Below are 13673 nucleotides of genomic sequence, written 5' to 3'. Positions count from 1 at the left end.
ATAATCTTACAGCATAATCAATTCCGGGGCTTCAATTCATTAAACCAAGCTAAAGAAATTAGCCACGAATGGACATTGACAATAACTTTAAAGAATAATCGAGAGGGGAAGAATGAACGAAAACAAAATAAATCTTCTACTATTTATACATTCCTCGAAGTAGACTAAAGCTATTTTACGCCATAAATTTTCCTTCTTTTTCGCCGAGCGACGAATCCACCGGTAATCCCGCTTGAGCCGTACGTCGAAATCTGAGCAGCAACTTTGACAAATTCTTTTCTTTACTGCTGTGTTGCGCCAAATACTTAGCAAGGAAGAAAAACAATAAAAAATACAATGTTTATTTGTTACTTTTATGCTAAGAATGCAATGAACCAAAGTACTTGTAAATATAATATAAATATAAATTAATCTTAATTAGCTTTATTAATCAAATGAGTGCAAAATAAATAATAAATCATTTTATTAAGTAAATAAATATTAAATTAAGTTAAATCATATGAATTAATAATTATAACACACATAAATAACATATAAAATAATACTTATTAAATTCCCCCACATATAAAATAATACTTATAAAATTAATCCAAGTAGTTTGAGGACTTCTTCCTTGACTACTTCCATCATGGGCGGGTTTAGCCTTCTTTGTGGTTGACGAGATGGTTTTGCTCCTTCCTCTAGAAGAATTCGGTGCATGCAAGTGGATGGACTTATCCCTTTGATATCTGCAATTGTCCACCCAATGGCAGTTTTGTGTTCTTTTAGCACTTGGACAAGTTTTTCATCTTCTATTGCAGAGAGTTTAGTTGAAATTATGACTGACAATGTTTTATTTTCTCCTAAGAAAGCATATTTAAGATGGTTGGGAAGAGGCTTCAACTCAGGGATAGGTGCTTGCACGACAGATGGTAACAATTTTTTGATAGAGACAGGTAAAGCCATATAAGAAACATTATTTTGTTGGTGCAATTTGGGACAATGATTCAATGATGCAATAACTTCATGTAAATTGGCACTCAGAGAAAACTCATTATTTCCTTTTTCAAGGTGTTCACAAATAACAACTTCTAATTTATCTTCACCATGAAATTCAAAAACTTCTTCAACCAATGAATCAATAATATCAACAGAATAAGCAGAGTTATCACCCCCAGGGTATTTCATAGCATCATAAATATTGAATGTAACAACATTACCATCAAATTCCATAGTAAGTATACCACTGTGAATATCAATTTTTGTTTTTGCAGTTTTTAAAAATGGTCTTCCTAACAGAATAGGTGCAGAATGATCATTATTTTCCATATCTAGCACATAGAAATCAGTAGGGAAGATTAAATTATTAACTTGCAACAATACATCTTCAATTACACCCTTGGGGTATGCATTAGACCTATCAGCCAACTGGATAACTACACTAGTTTCATTCAAAGGTCCAAGTTTTAAAGAGGCATACACAGAATATTGCATAACATTAGTAGATGCTCCTAAGTCTATCATGGCTTTCTCAAGTTTAGTATCGCCTATCATACAAGGAATAGTAAACATACCTGGATCCTTGCATTTTTCAGGAAGCTTGCTTTGAATCACAACAGAAACATTCTTACCCATTAGCACTTTCTCACCTTTTTTTGACTTTTGTGTCCTTTTTGTTGTACACAACTCCTAGGAACTTGTTTTATTGCATCAAGTAATGGAATATTCACTTTACAATTTTTGAAAGTTTCATATAACTCTTCATCTTTCGTTCCTTTTATAGATTCTGACAAAGCTTGAGGGAATGGGGGAGCTGGTTCATAATTCAGAAGATTGGGAGACTTACCTTGAGAATTTTCATTGTTGCTAGTTCCCTCTTTTTCTTGGTTCACTGATGGGGTAGCAATCGCAGGGCCTTCAATTTCCTTACCACTCCTCAACACAATTGCACTTGTATTTTCTCTTGGATTAACCACTGTTTGAGAGGGTAGTTTGCCAGAACTCTGTGCTTCCAACCGACTAACCGTAGTTGCTAGTTGGCCCATTTGTCTTTCCATGTTTTGAATACTAGCATTTGTTTCTTCAATACTAGCTCTTGTCCCTTGTTGGAATAGTTGTGTTTCTTGTTGAAACTGCAAAGTGTTAGTAGCAAGAGATTTAACAATATCTTCTAGATTCATACTTGAGCTAGAGCCTTGGGTCGGTTGTTGTCTTGAAGGAAATGGTTGTCTATACTGCTAAAAATTAGAACGATTCTGAACAAACTGGTTCCCTTGTGAGTTCCCATAGCTAAGGTTTGGGTGATCCCTCCATCCAGGATTATATGTATTGGAAAATGGATCATACTTACCTCGAGGTTGTCCAGGAAAGCCTCCAACCATATTAACATGTTCAATAGGTTCTTCTTGAAGTGTTGGGCAGGCATCAGTTTGGTGCCCAACTACCGAGCAAATTCCACATGCTTTTACAGTTTGCATATTGCCTACTGCTAATTGACGGACAAGAGTAGTTAAACTAGAAATTTGTTGTTCAAGAGCAGAAATATTTACCTCATTCACTTGCTTAGATGGTTGGACAAGTCTATTGCCAAACTGTTGAGAATTTGCAGCCATGTTCCCAATTAGGGTTCTTGCAGCGTCTGGTGTCTTGTCAACTAACGCACCACCGCTTGCGGCATCAATCATGCTTTTATCCATTGGAAAAAGTCCTTCATAAAAGTACTGGATGAGTAGTTGATCACTGATTTGATGATGTGGGCAACTTGCACAAAGCTTCTTGAAATGCCCCCAATATTCATATAATGACTCTCCATTGTTTTGCCTTATACCACATATTTCCTTTCTAATGTTGGCCGCCTTTGAAGCTGGGAAATATTTTTCAAGAAATGATGTCTTTAAGTTATTCCATGTGGTGATGCTTCCGGAAGGTAGGTAGTATAGCCAATCCTTCGCTGAATCTTTCAACGAAAAAGGAAAGGCTCTCAACTTGATTTGTTCTTCAGTAACCCCTGTGGGTTTCATACTCGAACACACCACATGGAATTCTTTTAAGTGTTTGTGGGGATCTTCACCTGCAAGTCCATGAAAAGAAGGCAACAGATGAATTAACCCAGACTTTAGTTCGAATTGCACATTGGCATCCAGAGCAGGGAAAGTGATGCATAATGGTTGTTGATCTAGATTTGGAGCTCCAAGCTCTTTTAAAGTCCAATTTTGAGCCATGGGTTCCTCTTCTAAATCAGAATTGGCGAAATCGGTAGCCAGATCACTAAACTCAAATTTTCTCAAAGCTTTTTTCTTCCACCTACGTATAGTTCTTTCAATTTCCGGATAGTACGGCAATATATTTTGATTAGCAGATCGGGTTATAGGCATAAAAAAAAAGAGAAAATATATTGCAGCATTTATGTAAAAGTAATGAAAGAAAAGATTTTTTTTAAAATTTTTATGGGACAAATTAACGAGAAAAACAAATAAACAAATAAATAATTAAATAAACACAAAATAAACAAGAAAATCTCCCCGGCAACGGCGCCAAAATTTGGTGAGCTGTCGTAGGCTCCCAAATTAAAACCTTACAAACGTAGTAGTGGGAATAAGGATCGATCCCACGAGGAGTAACTAGTTTAATGTATGTGCTCAAATTAAAGTAAAGGGGGGTTTGGTATGAAGGTGATAATCAAAGAAAATCAACGAATAAAGCAATGAAAACAATATATTGAAAGCACCTACAATAGAAAACCTTGGTTAGTATAGATCCACCACCGGAATTTAACACTGATCATTGATTCAAAAGGTAATTAATATGCAATTGAATATTTGTCGTGAAATTATTTCATTTCCGTTTTCCCTTAGTTGTAGGTAACTAAAGCACACGCGGTTTAATTACCCCTAACTACTAAATAACCTAAGACAAGCGCTATAGATTTAATTTAATAGCAGCAATAGGAACTAGGAAAACCAACAAACTAAATAACACAAGCACAAGCGGTTGCATTTAATTTAGGAAAATATTCTTCCTGAAATCAATTATCACTAAGCCGTCAATAATTAACCTCAGTTGCTACTGAATATTAGAATAATTTGTAGCACAACATTATCTAATATAGCAAATAATTATATCAAATAACTTAGAAGAATATCTAATACCCAAATGCATAAAAATTATATAATAAAATAAATAAATAATCTTACAGCATAATCAATTCCGGGGCTTCAATTCACTAAACCAAGCTAAAGAAATTAGCCACGAATGGACATTGACAATAACTTTAAAGAATAAGCGAGAGGGGAAGAATGAACGAAAACAAAATAAATCTTCTACTATTTATACATTCCTCGAAGTAGACTAAAGCTATTTTACGCCATAAATTTTCCTTCTTTTTCGCCGAGCGACGAATCCACCGGTAATCCCGCTTGAGCCGTACGTCGAAATCTGAGCAGCAACTTTGACAAATTCTTTTCTTTGCTGCTGTGTTGCGCCAAATACTTAGCAAGGAAGAAAAACAATAAAAAATACAATGTTTATTTGTTACTTTTATGCTAAGAATGCAATGAACCAAAGTACTTGTAAATATAATATAAATATAAATTAATCTTAATTAGCTTTATTAATCAAATGAGTTCAAAATAAATAATAAATCATTTTATTAAGTAAATAAATATTAAATTAAGTTAAATCATATGAATTAATAATTATAACACACATAAATAACATATAAAAATAATACTTATCAAATATCCTTTTGCCACTAACCGTGCTTTATTTCGTTTGACAATTCCATCCTCATTTGCCTTGTTCCGAAAGACCCATTTTGTTCCAATTACATTGTAATTTTCAGGTCTTGGAACTAATTCCCATACGTCATTCCTTTTAAATTGATCAAGCTCTTCTTGCATTGCATTAATCCAATATGGATCACTTAGAGCTTCTTCAATGCTTGTGGGCTCCACCTGAGAAAGAAAACAAGAAAATAAAGTATATATATTTGAGGACCTTGTTTTTACTCCTTCTCGTGGATCTCCAATCACTAGCTCTGGAGGGTGATTTTTGAGCCATCTCAAGTCAGGTTGTAGGTTGCATGGGCTTTCCATGTTTCCTTGCTCAGTAGGTAAGTTGGAGGTGGACACATTTTGCTCATCAGATTGGTTTCCAACTTGTGTTTCAACTTGAGAATTTTGACTTTCCACGTGAATTGATTCTCCTACCACCATTGATTTCTTGTTCAATACTCTGAATGCTTTGCTGGTAGATGAATATCCTAAAAATATTCCTTCATCTGCACGCTCATCAAAAGTCTTTAGATATGTTTTACCATTATTAAGAATAAAACATTTGATGCCAAAAGTATGAAAATAATTAAGTTTACGTTTTCTCCCTTTCCATAATTCTTACGGAGTCTTATTGTAAGACTTGTGTATCAAGCTCCGATTTTGCGTATAGCAAGCGGTGTTGATTGCTTCAGCCCAATATCTTTTAGGTAGCTCGGCTGACGTAATCATCACTCGTGCGGCTTCTTTTAGCATTCTATTTCTTCTTTCGGCTACACCATTTTGTTGCGGTGTACGTGCGGCAGATAATTGATGTAGAATTCCTTGAGAATTGCAGTAGGCTTTAATTACTTGATTCACGAACTCTGTTCCTCGATCAGTTCGGATTTTTTCAATTTTCAAGTCTTTCTCGTTTTGTAGCAGCTTGAGTAGTTCTGGCAGCTTTTGCTCGACTTCGTTTTTCTTTTTGAGAAATATCGTCCATGTGTACCTGGAAAAATCATCAACAACAACTAGTGTATATTTCTTACCACTTAGACTTGCAGGGTCTACTGGACCGAATAGATCCATGTGTAGTAGACTCAGCTGTCTTGTTGTAGATTCTTGGGCTTTGGATTTGAAAGATGACTTGATTTGTTTTCCTCTTTGGCAAGCATCACATATTTGATCTTTCTTGTAGACAATATCGGGTAGACCTTCAACGAGTTTGTTTCTTGCTAGCTTGTTGATAGTCTTGAAGTTTAAATGATTCAACTTTTTGTGCCATTCCCAACTTGTTGCGTGTGAGTTGTTTGCTAGTAGACACACTGATTCTTTTGTTGTCTTCCAATCCACAACATACATATTTTTCTTCCGTATTCCTTCGAGCACAACTTCTCCCGAGGAATTATTCTTCACTTAGCACTTGCCTTTGAAGAACTCAACTAGATATCCTTTGTCACAAAATTGACTTGTACTTAACAAGTTGAATTTTAGACCTTCAACAAAGGATACATCTTCGATTTTCAGACCATTTCGAAAAATTGTACCAATTCCTTTTGTTATGCCGTATCGTTCATTTCCACCGAATACGACTTTTGGTCCTTGGATATTTTTAAGATTCACAAGACTAGATTTATTTCCAGTCATGTGTCTAGAACATCCACTATCGAAGTACCAAACTTCCTGCAAACAAATTAAACATTTTTAGGTACCCAACTTGATTTGGGTCCTTGAGTGTTAGTCATTTTTGGTACCCAAATCCACCTTGTACTCACTGATCTAAGCTTAGGTGATTGGTAACCATTAAACACATTATAATCATAATTAATTTTTGAAAACAATTTTTGTGCCGGTTTTTGAAAATTGACTCGATTTTTTGGCACGTGGGAGGTAGATTGTTTGAGCCTATGATAAGCATTAAATCTGGACTTAGTCCATGGTTTAATATTATCAAACCAATCTTGTCTGGGAGGATAAAATCTCCCTGCCTCAATTCTTGGATTCCTTCCCATTTTCCTATGAGGGCTTTGTGCACTAGACTCATTGGTGTGTTTCCATTTAGGAAAAAACTTTTGCCTTTTTGTATACTGTTTAGGCGAAATGATGTTTCTTTGGGACTTCGGCCTAACAGTATTAATTTTGACATTCGTTTGGTAACCAATTCCTTGTCTCACTGTGCTTTCTTGACCTTTTACAAATTTTACTACTTGGACTTTATTACTTAAAGTAGTAGTAGAATTGGCCAAGTTCTTGGAGGCTTGAGAACACGATGGATCATAACCGAGTCCGGTTTTATCACTTGAGGGTTTTTGCATATTTACCATTTTGTCCATTATTTTGGATGAATGTGTAAATGTTGCTATAACCTCTCTAAGGTTATGTTCTCTCACTTCCCTTGATTTACACTCTTCTTGAAGACAAATAATTTTATCTTTCAAGTCTTTCACTTCAAGTAGAGCATTTTGCAATTACTCATTTATTTGATATTTTTCGAGAATCAAAAGACAATTGCGCTCTTTGAGTTGAGAGTGAGTGTCCATTACGGTTTGACATTCTTCCATTAAGTGAAAGAAGGACTCTCTAGAAAATGAAGAATTGACAGAATCATAAGAGTTAGATGTTACCTCATTTTCTTCATTTCCATTTGCCATAAGACACATGTCCTCGTAGGGTGAGTTGTTGGAGATGCTCATGCAAAACATTGCATTGTCATCCTTTGAGGTGTCACTTTCATCACTTGAAGATTCTTCTGACTTACTTATTTCAAGTGGGTCACTAATAAGTGTTTTTCTTCTCTCCTTTGTGAACCTTTTATCTTTGGGCTTGAATTCTTCCTGTTGAGAGTTAGAAACATTTGTATATTGACTTTTACTTACCTTAGGGTGTGGACAACTTGCTGCAAAGTGTCCAGGCTTTCTACAATTGTAGCATAAATTCGAATCTTCCTCAACAATTTCTTTCTTCGAATTCTTTGTTGCGTTCCTCGATTTCCCTTGTGGATTTTTCTTGTAGTTGCTTCTCTTCATGAATTTCCAAAATATTTGGACAAAAAGAGAGCAAATTCATCATTAGGCAATAATTCAACATTTTGTACTGACCTTGAGGTTGATGGTTGCTCGGCTATAAGTGCGTTGTTCTTTTCTTCATGATCTTCCTCTAATCTTGATTTCATCTCAAATTCATAAGCTTTTAGATCACTAAAGAGCTTATCGGTCGATAGGGTTTTTAGATCCCTATGATCTCTCATGGCCGTGACTTTCATGTCCCATGTAGATGGTAGACCACGTAGAATTTTGAGTGAGATTTCTTTTTGATTAATATCTTTTCCAAGATCATTAATCTCTCCTAAGATTTTGGCAAATCTTGTTTCCATGTCGGTAATATTTTCGCCGTTTAGCATTTTGAAATCCTCGAATTTCTTTAATGCTATAGTGAGCTTATTATCCCTTTCTTGCTCGTCTCCTTCACCAATTTGAATGAGCGTTTCCCAAACTTCCTTCGCGAATTGACACTTTCAAACTTTTGGAAATATCGTGTCATCGATAGATTTAAACAAAATATCCTTGGCAATATTGTCCAAGTTATTTCTTGTTCTATCTTCACGAGACCATTCCGCTTTCGGTTTTGGAATGTATTGTGGAGTGTCACTTGTTTGTACGGATGAGGTGTTGACTTGCAAAATCTCAATAGGGCCACTTGTAACCACTTCCCACATTTCATCATGTAATGCGGATAAATGTACCTGCATGCGAATTTTCCAATCATCAAATTTCTCTAAGGAAAATAATAAGTTTTGGGCAAGAGCCATATCTCTTTTCATCATCTTGATTTTTCGAGATCTGTCTAGCAGTCAAGATTGACTCAAATAGACAACTGCTCTGATACCAATTGTTGGTCCCGATAGGGTGGTGAAAGTCTAGAGGAGGGGGGAGGGGGGGTGAATAGACTTTCAGGTTTTTTCGAAATAAATAACTCTTTGGTAACTTCAACTCTAAGTAACAAGTAAATAGAGTAAGTTTAAACTGCACAACGGAATAAGTAGTATGTAAAGAGTTATGCCCAATCAATAATTTAAATACGCATGTAAGATAGGTACAGATGATATTTAAAGTGACAGAGATATCTTGAATATATAAAGGAGATGGTCCACTCAATATATAATAACAATATTCAAGATTATAAATAAATATTGTATCAAGTCGACCGTGTGATGAATGTTACATGCAACACGTCAAACTTGCTTAGAAAGATTCAATATTTAAGCCCGAGAAGTTTGAGTCACATGCATACGTGAAAACACACTAAACCCGAAAGATTAAGATTAACTGTGAATAGTAAACGGGTTAGTCGGATAAGATAGATAGATAGAGAAAATTATGTAAGTGCGGTATGTAAATGAGAGAGGCAATTTATAGTGGTTCGGAACTGGCGTAATCTTCCTAGTTCACTTTTCTCCTTTCGCGTCTAGGAGAAATTCACTATCTTCCACACACAGTTACAATAGTGAATAAGCGCTACACAAGCACTTCTTTCGGATGTTTTGCACACAGCTACACCCAACTCCAAGTGTCTCGCACACAGCTACACTTAACTCCGAGTATTTCGCACACAGCTATACTCAACGCCAACTAAGTGTCTTGCACACAGCTACACTTAGCAACTACGAGTGTTTTGCACACAGCTACACTCACTAGAGTATTTTGCACACAGCTATACTCAACGCCAACTAAGTGTCTTGCACACAGCTACACTTAGCAACTACGAGTGTTTTGCACACAGCTACACTCACTAGAGTATTTTGCACACAGCTATATTCTTTTTACAATTACAAATACAAAGGTAATTGTATCTCTCTCTAACTAGATTTTTGAGACTATTCAGACTAAGTCTCTAAGAATATTTGAGAACTTGCACTTTTAAATTTTCGTGTGTATTGCACTTTTATCTCGTGTCTATCTTGTCAGCACACATCGTGCTCTTTTGGTAGCATTGTGCTCTTTTTAATACATTGTGCTCTTTTGGTAGCATTGTGCTCCTTCAGTAGCATTGTGCTCCTTAGGTAACATTGTGCTTGTCCGAAAACTTGACTTGTAAAAAAAAATCCTTGGGGGGGAATCGATCTCAGGTGTGATCATTTTAAGTAAGGACTTATACCATTTCACCGTTAGGCTCATTTGGTCATTCTTTGCATTGCCATTCCTTTATGCTTCTTTCTCGGATGAATACTCGTAGGACCAAAATTAATTTCTCAAATTAATTTTGTTCTTCCTATGGTAGATTCCTTTTGACTCGATATTCTGATTTATGATGCTTGTACTAAAAGACCTAAAAACTAAGGGGATCTAAAGTACATTTGGCTCATCAAAACTTACAAAAATATTCCTATCAGCCTAGATGTCATATATGTAGGATCTATGTCCAATCCTTGTGCTTAGCAGATTATACCAAATATTCACAGTTACGAAGCAACAAGCCTAACATGTATGATAATTAACTATTTATGTTATATGCGAAACTTGTAAGTTGGCACACATATGTATTATTCCACATGTTAGTCTAGTGCATGATTAACAATTAAATTCACGTACTTAATATCGTGGCATAACCAAACTTTTGTCATATAAATTCATGAAGGTCGTAAGTCATATAATAATTAGTCAAATAGCAAAAGTTAGATTCTGAGGAAAAGATTGTAAGTAATTAGGAGGAAGGCTCTTGCTTCTTATGGGGTAATTAAATTCTGGGGAGGCAATAGAATTAGGATCTTTATTTTGTATTCAATGGATAACGGCGGGTGATCTCATAACAAGTATTGGCACTTATATGCAAATTGCTTGTAATTAATAATATTGTGTATATGCATAGTGGGATGCCTTATAACATACAAATTTTTTTTTTTTTTTTTTTTTGTCTAGCATGCGTGTATATGTATATATTCATGAATGCCTGTAAGTGTGTATTTTACATAACACGTGAGCTATGTGGTTTGACATGTAATGCACATGAAAAATATAAATTTCGACTTATAGTTTGGACCATGCAATTTGCATATAAATATTTTAGTAATTACGAGTAAGATAGCCTAGGTTCACAAGTACTAGAAGTTCTATCTTGAGAATTTAATCACACAAGCACTTAGAAAATTAGTTTTATCTTGGTGGTAATTAGATTTTAGGTAGGCATAAATCTTACTCTAGAAGCCCGGTATACCTAAACAACTTTACAGTTGAAGACCCTTGGTTGCTAATTCCTAACTCAATTGATGACCTGATGATGAGGCTAAAGTTTTTAATTATTTAGGGAAGGTAGGGGTGGTAACAGGGAGGTCATGCGATTGGGAAAAGTAGAATTAGGACTATCCCAGGGTATGTGTATATATATGTATATATATAACAGTGATGTAGTTTGTACGGAATGATATTTCAGGGTTAGGATATGCTAAGGGCAAGCTTATAGGTGTGCGTAAGATTATTGTAGCTAGGGTGCATGTGTATGGTTTGGGGGCTAGGGATTTATTGTATATAATATAACAATTTATATATGGATAGTATGAATAGGGGAGGATGTTCTATAGGCTCACAAGTTTATACACATATATATAGATTTAAGCGTATAGGGACGTACCATACATGACGCAACCATATTTAAGATTAGGCAAGTGATTTAGGATTAGGGTGTTATAAAAATGAAAATAATAATAGTAATAATAATAATAATAATAATAATAATAATAATAAGAATAATAATAATAATAATAATAATAATAATAATAATAATAGTAATAATAATAGTAATAATAATAATAATTGTTAGGAATATATTGTAAATTTTGATGAGCCGAATGTATTTTTGAAAAATCAAGTAGTCCCCAATTTTATTCTATTTGAGTCAGTCCTAGTCTACGGAGTATGGTGCACCTATATCATGCAACCCATGTACAAGTCTGGAAAATCATATTTTGATTTTCGATGTTAAGCGGGATTATAGCTTAACATAATTATGTTGCGGAGAAGTCACCAAGAACCATGCTAGAGGAGTTGGAAGAAACGCATTTGAGCTAAGCCAAGTGATCTTTAGTTTGAATCTCAAGTGAAGTAATTTTTAAGCTTACTTTGGAGGCTAGCTTGGACCGTATGAGAGACTAACTCCACCGTATGAGAGACTAGCTTCACTGTATTGTATGAGAGACTAGCTCAATGTATACGAAGACCGTATGGGAGACTAGCTTGGACCGTATAATCGTATGAGAGACTAGCTTGGAGAAGTATGAGAGACTAGCTCAAAGTATACAAAAACGTATGGAGACTAGCTTGAAAAAGAGACTAGCTAAAATAGAGACTAGCTAGAATAAACCGTATGGAGACTAGCTTGAAAAAGAGACTAGCTAAAATAGAGACTAGCTAAAGAGAGACTAGCTAAGGAAAATGCACAAGTCTCACAGAAGCCATGCACCATATGGAGAAACATACCAAGTATGGTGGACTAAGCTTGAAATTCGAAACAGAGCATCTCACCATGAACAACAATGGAGTTTTTACAGAAGTTCCAGTATAATATTTTACAAGGAACATGAAGGAGAAAATATCTGATATATATTTTCATCTGAACATCAAGTTTTTACGGTGGAACCGGAGACGCTCGAAGAAGGCTGATTTGCGGAGAAATAATTTTATACTCAAGCAAGAATCATCAGTTAAATTATTTGATCAACTTGACATGTCAGAGCATTTATGAAGGAGAAGAAAATCAAGCACGCCGCGCCGAACTTATTCAAATTTTGGAGGCTACAAAGTTCAAGACACGGCAACGGGCAATTTATTCAAATCATCTGACAAAAAGGAGAAATGACATCTACCTACAATTGCAGATCAAGTTGACAAAATTATCAGATCAACTACAATTCAAAATGGACGATCAAGATCGAAAGTTGATCAACGGGCAAATAGCTTTCTTTAGCTATAAAATGCCCAAGCAGACTTGAAGACAAACACGACTTGAACACGGCTGAAAAATCACAAGCAACAGAAAAGCAAGCAATATTTATATCAGCCAAGAAGCAATATATTGAGCTATACACGATAAAATTCAAGTCTGAGTGAGAGAGAAATTTTATTTCTTTGTAATATTCTCTACTGAGTGTAGAAAGAGGGCGGAGTAACTAGAGAGAGTGAAAAACCCTGGCGGAGTGTAGCTTTGTGCGTAGCACTCGTGGTGAAGGGCAGAGTAACAAGAGGAGCTTGTGAAAACCCTTGGAGGACGTAGCTTTGTGCGTAGTTCTCGTGGTGTAGGAGTACAGCTTGGTGCGAAGTACTCGGGATGCCGGAGTAACAAGAGGAGCTTGCAAAAAACCTTGGAGGAGTGTAGCTTTGTGCGAAGCACTCGGAGAAGTGTCGGTGGACACTTATTCACTATTGTATCTGGGTGATCGAAGAATAGTGAATTTCCTCCTTGAAGTGAAAGGAGAAGAGTGGACTAGGAGGATTACACCACCTCTGAACCACTATAAATCTCTCTCTCTATTTACTTACTGCTCATATATTTTGTGCATGCTTATTCTAACTGCGAACTAACCCGATTACGATTTATCGCGTATCTTTATCTGTCTGGGTTTGATAGTTCCCACGTTTGCATGCGAGCCAAACTTTACGTACATCATCCTTGAACCATATCAAGTGTTTCTAACGTGTTGCATGTTTTGAATATCTGTTTGAGCACCGCACTAATTAAGCATAACACTTTACCGTTACTTATTCCGCTGCACACTCTAAGTTGTTTATCTTGTTAATGCTTGTTACTTAGAGTTGAAATTACCAAAGTGTTATTTGCCTTGTGTGTTTTCGAAGAAAGTTTAAAAAGTTAGAGAAGTCTATTCACCCCCCCCCCCCTCTAGACTTCTCGCCACCCTTTCGGGACCAACAAGTGGTATCAGAGCGGTTGTCTATT

Source organism: Ipomoea nil, unplaced genomic scaffold (genome assembly GCF_001879475.1).
Source record: "Ipomoea nil cultivar Tokyo-kokei standard unplaced genomic scaffold, Asagao_1.1 scaffold3016, whole genome shotgun sequence".
Taxonomy (NCBI): Eukaryota; Viridiplantae; Streptophyta; class Magnoliopsida; order Solanales; family Convolvulaceae; genus Ipomoea; species Ipomoea nil.
Note: the sequence above shows the minus strand (reverse complement) of the source record.